Source organism: Cyprinodon tularosa, unplaced genomic scaffold (genome assembly GCF_016077235.1).
Source record: "Cyprinodon tularosa strain WSP-4 unplaced genomic scaffold, ASM1607723v1 ctg12, whole genome shotgun sequence".
NCBI lineage: Eukaryota > Metazoa > Chordata > Actinopteri > Cyprinodontiformes > Cyprinodontidae > Cyprinodon > Cyprinodon tularosa.
This window is the reverse complement of record NW_024038003.1, coordinates 3,792,170-3,804,512: the sequence shown is the minus strand read 5'-3', so window position 1 is coordinate 3,804,512 and position 12,343 is coordinate 3,792,170.

Sequence of the window (12,343 nt, the reverse complement as noted above, 5' to 3'; positions counted from 1 at the left end):
CTGACCTCAGACATATAAGTTGAGAAACAATCTAATGGCTGTAATGTTCTTTATTAATTTCTGTTGAATCGTACCAACATAAGATTCCAACAAAATACATTCAACTTGCGGCTGTAATCTGACAAAATCTAAAAAGTCTATATGTATATCTATCCAAGGCCCTTTTATGTTCAACTTTAAATTTCCACATCACGTCTTTCTTAACAAAAGGAACTGTGATAACCAGATTAAAAGGTTTTTAAAACACTTCGGAGTGTATCTGAGGTCAGATTTTATATAATCTATTACTTCCACTCATAACACATTCTTTTATCATTTAAGATCCCTACAAGTCCATAATGAAGGTATGAGGGTCAATATAAATGCACTGTTTAAATAGAAGTGTGATCTCAATCTTAAACATAAAGTAAGCAATAATAGAAAATTATTTAACAGGGGTTAGTTATGTGTAAGATTAGAAATCAGAGTGTATGAATTTTAGAGATGCTGCTAAAGTTGTCTGGTGGCCAGAATACTGTCTGACAAATTATGGTTCCCGGGGGTGAAAGCTGACAAGTGGAGGACGGAAACACTTAAAGGATTAGATTTTCTAAACTGCCTCTGTGTCTAAAGATCCTGCTAGGAGGAGAACAGGACACTTCAAAAACCTCTTGAAGGGCTCTAGAGGTCAAATAAGGTCTACAACTAACAATTTAAAGCTCTTTGAGTTAAAGAAATTAGCCCTTCTTAAATAGAGGGGAAAACGTTACAGAAGACAACAAATATGTGAATCTGTTTCTACTGATATTTTCATGTCAGTAAATTGTATTCAAAACATATTTATGCTATTTTGAAACTTCTCCCAGACAGACATTTGATATTGTACTTAACCTATGATAAATGTATTCTTTGCATGACAATAAAAATATTTGGCTACTGATTTTGCATATTTTTGCCATTCAAAATAATTGTACATGTATTTGATCTACTCAGCCAAAATAAATTAACATATAGAGCTGTATGCCATAGTCCCACAATTTATTAGGATAAACTATTAAAACATTTACAAATACGTCTAATTAGATAGATGCAAGAAAATGGATGAAGGTGTATTGGGAATATAAAATATAGCAAGATCTAATGCCTCAAATTCTGGCAAAATTAAAACATGATATTTCTCAAATAAGTGAGGCTCTGTCTTCCAAAGTACTTCCAGTTTCTGCGTCATTTAAATCTGTAAGGAGAATATGTCTAAGCCACTATCATGAGCCCAAAATATCTTAGGTACCGGTATATAGAAACCAGCATAGTTAAAATCAAACAATTACTTACACTATATAATTTTTTTAGTGTATGGCTGATGTCCCCCTGAGTCATGTCTGACCATCTTGCTCAAAGATGCATTTTCCAACTTAAAGACATAAGACAGATGGAACAGACAAAAGTTAAAGCCAATCCAAACAAAATGTTCACTATGCTTCATATCGTTGTCCATTTGGAAGACCAGTTTGTGGCCAATGCCATGCCTGTCTTAATATTTTGCATAAACATTTCCTTATGGTGCTTTCTATATTGTGAGCTGCATCACTCACTCCTGGAACAAAACACCCCCACAAAATGATGCTGCTGCTGTCATACATCACACATGGGATAATGAGCCCAGACATACGATCTTTCTCCTTTTAAATCTGAATATGATGATGATCCTAATGAATATATGTTTGAATTTTATGTTATCTATTATTATAATTAGCTTTCCGCTATCTAGAACTCGAATGTCTGCAACAGAGAATACAGCAATGGAAAAGGGAAGACTGCCTTGATTAGGCTAATGGGGTTCACAGGTGGGTATGTTGCGCCAAACAAAGACTGAAAATTGGGGACTCCACAGAGATAATACATATAGTTTCCATATAGGCTCCTCTTCCCTCCAGATAAGACGTTTCATCCCAGCGCTGTGTGTCCCGAGCCTGTAACATCAATGACCTCTCTGCTGTTGGGAGGACCAGATTAACAGCTACTGTTTGGAGTGCAAAGCAAATGGAGGTTCAGGTAAACAAACCATTCTAAACCAGACCCTATGACCTTTAATTCCATTGTTTTTACACAAGCACTAAACAAATATGGACTGGTTGACTACATCTTTGTTGCTACTGATTTGTGGTTTCTTTATGGTGCTTCAGTAAAACTGCTTCACCTTTCTGTTTGTTTAAGGACCTAAGTGGAATGATGATTCATAGATTAAAATCATAAAATCTTAGACAGGACAAAACTTAACTGGATTACCAGGTGGGGAATTATGAACCAGATTTTTTTTTACATAGTGTTAAACCTTGTATTGTTTGGTTTAATCTGTATAGTGGTAAACCAATGGGCCAAAGGGAAACATTTGAATCAGAACATTGTTATTTTGGACTCTAACTCACTTTTTTTCCGTTCTGATTTAAGTGTTTAAATAATTTTGTAGCTTTTTACAAACACAATGTTATGCTAACTTAGATCAGCTTTGCATCTGCAGAGTTGCATAACAAAATATGATATAATAATAAGTATAAATGTTATTTATAGTATTTCATTGAGGGCACTTAGTGTAGAGATATTTTGCTGTGTCATTTGAGGGGGGTTCTTTTTTACCATCATATATTTCTATTGTTAAATTTGTATTGAGGGGAAACAGACAACTGACTCGCTGCCTCAGCACCTGTTAGAAAACGCCTGTTGGGTATTTTAAGGACTGTTTAGATGGTCTAAAATCCTGACGACCCAAACCTGCACCTGTTTGAATTCAGTGGGTCTTTGCTGTTGTTCAAACAATTCTCCTAAAACATTTTTTCATGGTAACTAGGAGGCTGATTTACCTTTGAAATCAGATATGCATATGTGTTGTAGGCTTAACTTTTCCTGCTTCAGGTCAGCTAGGATTACCAAGATTATATTTATTAAATACCGTAATAATGAAAGCTTTCTGTAGGCCTATAGTTCTTCTTTTTCAAATTTAGAAGTTTGAAAAAGATGCTTTTCCCTTTTAATAATCTGGAAAATCAAAGATAAGGCAAGGTGAGGCAAATTTATTTGTATAGCACAATTCAGTAGAAAGATAATGCAAAGTGCTTTACATGATTAAAATATAGGAAAATAAAACGAGATCAAAGCAAGTAGGAACAAAATTAATAAATATAATAAAATAAAAAATGAAAAAACAAAAAATAACATTAAAAATAGTTGGACTAAAGAAAATAAAAAAGTTGAACTAATGATGTTTCAGTTGAACTGTTTAACTAGAACAGTCAGAGGCTTGTAAGATTCAACTCTTGGCTAAAATGGAGGTTGTGCCATAAATGAAGATATTTAACCGTTTCCCTCATTGACATTATAGGGGGAAAAAAAGAGAAAAGACAAAATATCGAGAGATGATTGTGGATCTTTATGGGTCTGTTTTAAACTAGTGGTGGTAGGCTGTGCAATGTGTAGAAAACACTCCATCAGCAGCCACTTTAGTTCCAGAACTATAATTGCATACTGAATGTCCCATAATAGGTCACTAAAATAGAAGTTGGAGAGATACACACACCTCAGAATAAGCTCATAGTGACGGAAGGTTAAAATATGTCGGCACCCAGATTGTCCGTATGGGCTCATTAGTTTTGGAGGAGGAGGTAGTTTCTAACAGCCACACTTGTGGCTAAATGTGTGGGTGCTTTATGGCATCAGAGATTAAAACAAACTCTCAAACCACCAATCAAAAAAACTTAAACCCAAATAGAAAACCTACTAGTAGTTTGTAGAAAGATCCATCAGGTTGATGAAAATCAAAATCTAAAGAAACCAAATGATTTATAACACGCAACTTATAACATCAGTTACCTTTTAAATCTACAAGTAGTTGGATCTGTAAATCATTTCACTAAACACAGGAGCCACATGTCTTAAATCTCCTGTTTGACTAAGGTTTTGAAGTTGTCAGAAAAAAATGCTTTTTGTTTTCTATATGGCAATGATCCTTAGTTAGGTCTTTTACCATTCAAACCCTTGACCTTAAGACTTAACACCTCTTACTCACAGTTTCTGTTCTATTTACCTGTTATACGTTATGTGAACAAGCTTCACAATGGTCATTATATTCCCTCACACAGATGATCTCTCTCTAATCAAGTTTTTTTTTATATATATATATTTATATGCATTTATTGCATTAGAAGAGGTTGATGAAAACTGCAACATTCAAAATAACTTCTTCAATGTCACTTTTTTAAAAGAGTAAATGTGGCAAACAGAAGATGGAAACAAGTTTACCAAATAACTTCTGACATAACAAACATTTATATTACTTCACATCAGTATCTTTAGTCTATGCTTGTATGCATCACCTGAGCTAAGGTATCAGCTGCTTTTATTATGATGATTTGCACCGTGTAAAGATACTATGGACTAATTTCTATTGCCAGGAAATAAGACTTACCTCACGCTGATGAAGTACAACATGCTTACCAAGACAAACTTAAACTTCCTGAATTCAAAAAACAAAGGGAGAGCATGTAATATGTGGAGCTCATGCAGTTTATTTAGAAGCATCATGTTTATTTTATGGTATAGCCAGGCTAAAGTTTACAAATTTTTAATACATTGGTTGTTTGTTTTATTTATATTCAGAAGGTGCCTATGTTATTAACACTGTGGTGTAGTAGTTATTAATAGGCATTTGCTTTGTGATCTTTCCCGGACCTGACAGCTTCCACTGCAGACCACACCGGCTGTATTGGTGTGTGTTTGCTGGCCCCACTATCAGAGGCATTTTCTGTCTGTCAGCAGTTACTAAGATAAAAGCTCATTTTTACCACAACTGATTGGAGCCAGGCTTAAGAGACACCATCATGGAGGATGAAATGCCTGCTGTGACATCACAACAACCCTTATTTGTTTTGGATCTCAGTGGTTAAACTCTATACTATGTTAATTGGAAAAGCTGGTTTCAGTTATTTTTGGGGATAAAATATTCACACCCCCAAACCTTATGGGTTCTATGTATAACTCCACCACCTTCTGAACTTAACATGCCCCTTTGTGTATTTCCTTACTGGATTAATCAGTTCATCCGGTAGAAAAAGACAGGAAACAAAAGAGCTGAAACATTTTACATAGCTATAAAGTTAAATTAATATTATGTGTGCTTTAAGTCAAGATAAGATAGACTTTATTGATCTCACAGTGGAGAAATTCACTTGACACGTCAGCCCAATAGTCAATAGAAGGAAAAGTTGGATGTGGTATATACAGTATATACAGTGTGTCAAAATAAATAAATAAATAAATAAATATATATATATATATATATATATATATATATATATATATATATATATATATATATATATATATATATATATATATATATATATATATATATATATATATATATAAACAGCTGAAGTCGTCTCTTATTTAACAGGATTATTGCACAGGGTGTTAAACAGATATTTATATAAATAGGTATATATATATATATATATATATATATATATATATATATATATATATATATATATATATATATATATATATATAGTTATTGCACAGGGTATTAAATATAAACAGGTTATTGCATAGTGTATTAAATAGTGATTGCACATTAGCCAACCAGACTGAATTACATGGAGCATTTTTATGTGGGATAGAATTATATGGGAGCAGGGGTGTACTGGTAGGCCTAAAAATAATCCACCCCTGGTACTACATAATACAAAAGCTTTAAAGTTTACAATCTCTCTTATTAAAGAGACATCATGTAAGTTTTTATTGAAAACTATCTTTAAAACATCATTTGATGAGCAGACTGACACCTCAGTAGTTCAGCGTCAGTTCATTTATAAGTGTTGAGATATTTGCCACTATATGCCATCTATATCTATTTTCCTGAATTTACTTTGGATCGGAAGTTTCTGTGCATCAACTGCGTCAGTGTTAAATGGGTTTGACCCACTGATCTCAATTTATTCACTGGATATCCATTAGCTCTTGTTGTACACGTTGCTGTGAAGTCATCAGCCGCCATATTGGTACTCCCTAGTTAGACCGGTCAGAATGTAAACAATACCTGCGCTACAGCATCTTACAACGATGATGTTCTCATTTTCAGGGGGCTTAAGACTTTTAAAATTAAGATAAATTCCTCACTTTGGCACACACTTGCTGTTTCATAGGATTAGTAGATTACTGTAATTTGTGATAAAAAGAAATAAAAATAGGCACATTGCATTGCATATTCAGTATGAAGTGTATAGCTGCTGGATAACCCCTCCTTTATTTTCCCTCTGTAGTTGAAAGTTGACGCACCCTCCGGTCCTACTAGTCTGCCAGTCCAGGGCCACTTTTCCCAAACCCCAGGCGATGCGGAAGAGGCATATCAACCACAGAAGCCTGACAACATGCAGAGACCTATTGTACTCATGGTGGAATTGCTTAGACCCATGTTGCTACGTGACCTCGTAATTTTAACAAACCCCCAGTATTGATGTAAAAAACACATTTGGCACAGTTTGGTGACATTTTTGGATAAATGTGCCAAAATGGCCTCTCCGCCTAAGAAATTTCTCACTAATACCATTCTAAAATAAATATGATTCATCTGATTGAGTCCGAATTTGGTATAATTTTCCACAACATTTAGATTTAAAAGTCTGTACTACCTTTTTGTGCTATAAATAATATTTTGGTAGTGATTTACAATGTTTATTTCAAAGAAAATTTTGGCGAGGTTCAAAAAATGCAAAAATATTTTGTATTTTGTCCCTAATATTTCAGGCAGGGTCAAAGCTACAATGGTGCTGACACCAGAAAACCATTCTATGACATCTTACCTTTACAGAGGTACTAAAGGTTTCTTCTTAAATCTAATAGCTGTGAGGCTATAAGTGATTTACTTTTGTGTGTTTTTGTCAGGCAGAAATTTATTTATACCCCCTGAGGGTGTAAGAGGTTAAATAAGACTTCATAAGATTTTTTCTTACCATTCTGTCTTTCTTCTTGTCTATATTTTTACAGCAATTGATTAATATGTGTGTTTTCTACAGCAAATTGATGTTCAATTTTATACATAGGGATCTTTGTAATGCAGGCCAAATACAAATGCATGTCATAGATTTATGGATTTGTCATGATGAAATCTTTACAAAGTATGTATCATTTCCTTTCACCTCAAGGAAATGTAATGCTTTGTTCTATTCTTAAACAAATTAATTAAATTCATTAGGTCTGTGATTGCAGTCAAAAAAAAAAGGGCGTAGTAACAGTTTTGCATTGACATTACTTGCCCTCTAATACAAGCATTGTTAGCTTTCACATACTAAAACAGACTAAAATCAATAAAACATTTATTTTGCATCTCCTGTATTGAAGGGCAAAAAGCACACGGCTGCCTGTCCTTTCAGGGTTATAGCTTTGGAAGATCATCAGTGGGCAACAAGACGAGACCGGCCAGCAGCTGTTTGGGCTTTCGGGCTGTTTTAGAGGTTAAACTCTGCAGCTGACAATTCGTCTGGATGCCATACACAAATGTGATCTTTTAATGGACCTCCCCAAAGATGGAGGGGAAAACAAGGACAACATGGAACACATCTTTCTCTTAGATCCCCCACCACCGTATATCTTTTGCAGGTACCATTGTCTCAGGAGTTTTTCATTTACATCCCTGGACAGGAACCATCAACCCGAACCTTGTTTCCTGATTTTTTAAAATCTTTTCCTACAGGGAAATGATTGCACACCCAGAGTCTGAACATTTTGGAGATGTGCTGTTAATGTAGGGATTTTTTTTCTCTTTTTTTTTTTTTTTTTTTGCAGCTCATTGAGGCACTTTTTGACTTTTTTTAAATGCAAATTTTTAAACTTTGTTTGCACTGTGTTTTTATACAAGTTGTTTTGAATTCGGTTATTTATATGAAAGAATAATGACAGCCAAAAGTAAGCAAAAAAAACACAGACACCAAATGTTAACCTTATAACACTAGATTCTGAATTTTTATTTTTCACTCTAGCCAAGAATTAACGGGAAGAAATCAGATAAATGGTCATTTTCAGGCTATTGGTAACTTTTAATCATCCTAACTTTTTTGAAAAATTGAAATTTTTTATGATTTTGTAATTATATCTGGTGAATGACAAGTATAACCTTGGGAAACTTTTAGTAATAGAGCCTAAGCATTTATATATTTACATTTATGAGGCATGGACTGATTCATTCATATCTAGGATGTGTTATTTGAGTGTTCCCTTTATTTGTTTATTTTGTGCAACATAATTTGGATGCATTTTTGTGTTGCTCGGATCCAAAAGACTTCAAACTATTATTTAAAAAAAAAAGTTTGTTTTAAATGAGATATGGTCCTCTATACCCTGGGTAAAAACATGTTGCCAATATCCAAGAGTTATTTACTGTAGTCCATGTCATGAAGAAATAGTTTTAGCAGTTCTTTTTAAGTAAAGTTTTAAGATAGGGCAGAGTATGTTGTATTCATTTGCCACTATGCCACACACTGACATTTAAATGAAAATGTAATCCTGTTGTCCAGGAGGTGGCAGCCCTGTGCCATAAGCTTCATTGTATCACTATATCAGGAGCATGAATATTAACTGAATAAGTGGGTGTTGGCTCCAGCTTAATTTTACATGTTGAGAAGATAAACATTTTTTTATTGAGATTACCAACAGCATATTTTAATTCAAGATATTTCACTTTAATATACATTATATTCCCTATGTTTTTTACTACCCTAATATAGACATGAATTATGGATCCATTTCTAGAAATCTGAGGAGGCTTTGCTTTAAGATAACTGAACTGGGTCTTAAAAAGAAAAAATCTTAATGTATTTGCATATAGATAGGCCTGGTTTCAGAGCTCAGAACATATTGTTAGGCAAAAAAGTTTTTTTTTTTATCTTACATGCAAAATGTTAACATATTTTTTTTTACAATTTTGATATAATTACTGCTATAAGTGGGTCACTCTGTCAGCTAAAGGCATGTTTTACAGTCTCTATACTACATTTAACGATTAATCGATTACTAAATTAGTTGACAATTATTTCAATAATCGATTAATCACGATTAATCTTTTTGCTTTTTTTTCTATAATATTTATTCGGCTGTAAACACCAGAATTTCCCCATTGTGGGACAGTATTCTATTCTATACTATTCTATTTATCCGATTAATTGTTTCAGCCCTAACAGAGATAGAGATCTAGATAGAGATAGATATAGATGGATGGATGGAACACAGTTTAATCCACCATTTTCACTCTCGATAAATAGGTGTCCTGACTTCTTTATGAATTGTTTTTCTCAATGAATTATGGGACACTATATGGTGTCTTTGTAGTTCTAACACCTCTAACACAATTAAACAGTAAACCATTTTCCATTGTGTTTTATTTGAATGGAATGTCTTTTGATAGTGCATTTTCATACTTTAGCTAGTTGTAAACTATCAATTTATTCTAGACTAATAGGTGCTATTAGATTGAATTTACCACCTTTTGTTGTCCCTTGAGATGGAATTCATCTGGACTGTAAGAGTTAAGCTTGTTTTGATTTATCTGTTTCGTTACTAATATGCCAGCAGATGTCAGCAGCAGTGCAGAGAACGATAAGGACTTGGTCAGTATTAGAACCATCTGATTGGCAACAAAATGGTCACCTCAAGCAAAAGTACATAACACACAAAAATGTCTTCAACAAAAAATTCAAGTCCCCTTTAGAAAATTGCCTAATTTTCTGAGGGTTGTGGTAAATATATTTACCCCCTGAAAGATTTCATCTATATCATGTGTCTCTGTAAAATGTTTCTAAATAATTTAAATGCCAAACTCAATAAGTAGTTTTCATATGTTATGGGGAATGCATTTTGTAAACGAACGTGGAAAGAGAAACTCTCCTCTCGAACATATCAACTGGTTTTGCCACCCTTGCCAGCAGTAACACTCTGTTTTTGTGTTTGTGACACACTTCTCTATAGTTCTAATTAATTTCCTTATAGTGCTTTTTTTTGTTTTGGGGTGTTGTTCAACTAAAGATCACATATCAATCATATTTAGGGTCAGGTTTCATAAGGCCACTGCCTACTTGTTTACCATATAACAGAGGTGGAAAAAACCCAGGTTTACCTGAGCTTAAAGTCTCAAAGTGATGGATGTTAAGTAATTTCTGCTAGAGAGAATAAATCATGGTTCTATTACAGAAACATTTCTTTTTTTTTTTTGGCGAAAAGGGGGTTTAATCTGCAGTGGTTTGGCTTAGGACCATATTTTTGGCTAGTGAGGTCTACAGTACTTCAGTTGTTAGTAGTGGTCTGTACTAATGCCCTCAGTGATGGTGGCAAGCTACATTATAGCCACAGCTGCCCAGGGGCTCATTGTGAGAAGCAGGGCTCTGTAGATGGGGACAACCACTTTGACGACCATCAGCAGGTTATACTTAAGTTTCTCGCCCTGCGACCCAACTGAAACAGAGCTGAGGTTCAAACAGTTGAACTTCTGGCTGCTGGACAGAACGTCTGCATCCTGTGCAACTGATTTCCAGAGGATTTGTTTCCAAGCTTTTTGTGATCTCCTTGAAGGGTTTATGAACACTTGGAGTAATTATGTTCACCACTCCTAAGAAGATTCACCTGCTGTGCGTGCTTTCTCCAACTGTGGAAAACAAGTCTGTCTGAAGTTCACTTGAGTCCTGAAGCTTTGTAACCTTTCGTGGACTTAACTATGTAAGCCACTTTGGGGTTTGTCACTTTGGATTACTATAAAAAAGGTTGTCCATACCTATTGTGTTATTTTCTTTCTTCTACAGTTCTGACTTTAGTTGGGTCTGGATGTGGCTTAAAAAATCTTAACCAAATTAAGATCCTCGGGGGTCCAGTGTCCTGCACCTTTTCAGATGGGTCTCTGTTCTGAATCAAATGGCTAAATGACCACCTCAGTTTGTTTTCCAATTAGTAGGGTCCTACTAATGGTCTGAATATTATATGCATTACTTTAACCAGAGGCCCATATAAAAATAGTAGAACAGCTAACCTAGTAACAGGACTTGAAGAACACTGATATAGACCTTTTAGGATCTGAGGTGGCATTGGCCATCTTCTATAGCTAAGTGTCTTGGATCAGAGGTCTATCTACAGGTGAGATGAAACGGTTCGAGGAGCTCATTAGGAAGGAAAAGTCTGTCCTTGGATGCCCCCTTAACCCAATACAGTTAGTGGGAGACAAGTCTATAACAAAATAACATCACGGTTGGAGAGTTCCCCCAATGCATGAGTGAAACTGCTACAAGCCAGGAGACAAACGATTACATCATAAATGCACAAAATCGCTCCTCCCTGCAGTTATTAAATTTTATCACCATCCCTACTCCAAACAAACGTAATGAGTCTCAACCTCTCTGCTTTTTTTGAATAGACTTTATCAAGTAGTGGGTTGGTGCATTTATGCATGAATGAATGTTTTGCACATTTCTTTAGGTCACACTGCTCAGTTGCATACGCGTTAAGCTGTTTTTTTTGTTTGTTTTTTTAATACATATAACCAAAAATGGTTGAAATTGGCATATTATAAAAGTTACACACTTGATGCTAGGATATATGCATTTCTCCACTGTGGAGAAAATCAAGAATATTTCTATTGTATTGTAATATCACTTTACAAGACAAGTGATTACATTTTTACTTGTCAAGGTTTGGAAGGGTGTTACTTACTTGAACTTTTATAATCTGAAATAAAACATAAATTATCTGAAACATCTAAGTCTTAAACAAAAAATATATGTGGGAAATAAAATGGAATGGAAATAAATTAATAAATTAACTACAATAATTGTCCTTTTTATTATCCATATTTTTTTTTTGCACAGGTGTTCTTTTATTAACTGCATAATGTAAAAGAAACACTTTAGGGAAAACAGAGACTGTACAACTTTTAAAATTCTGCTTGATGCTAAACATAATCTCAGTGTATCGTAAGCTTGATAAATTGAGAATTGAAAAAGTGAGTGAAATTGTTTATTGGAACAGTGTCACCTGTGTTTACATATAGGTAAATTAATAAAGTTTTATCTTCTTTAATAGATCATCTTGTAATAGTCATTGGGTGCCTAAAGATGCAGCTGACAAAGCTGATCCAATACTGTTTGAACCTAAAATGAAGCTTCTATAAATTGAGCGCTAACTTCCTCAGCATGGTAACCAGAGAAGGTAGACTTTCAACACCCAGAAACCAGATCCACCTCTATTTCTGTCCTGGCAGCTACAAAATAGAAGGTGCTAGCAAGCATGGTTCACATGAGTTAAACATTTTAGGACTGCAGTTTACATAATGTGAGAC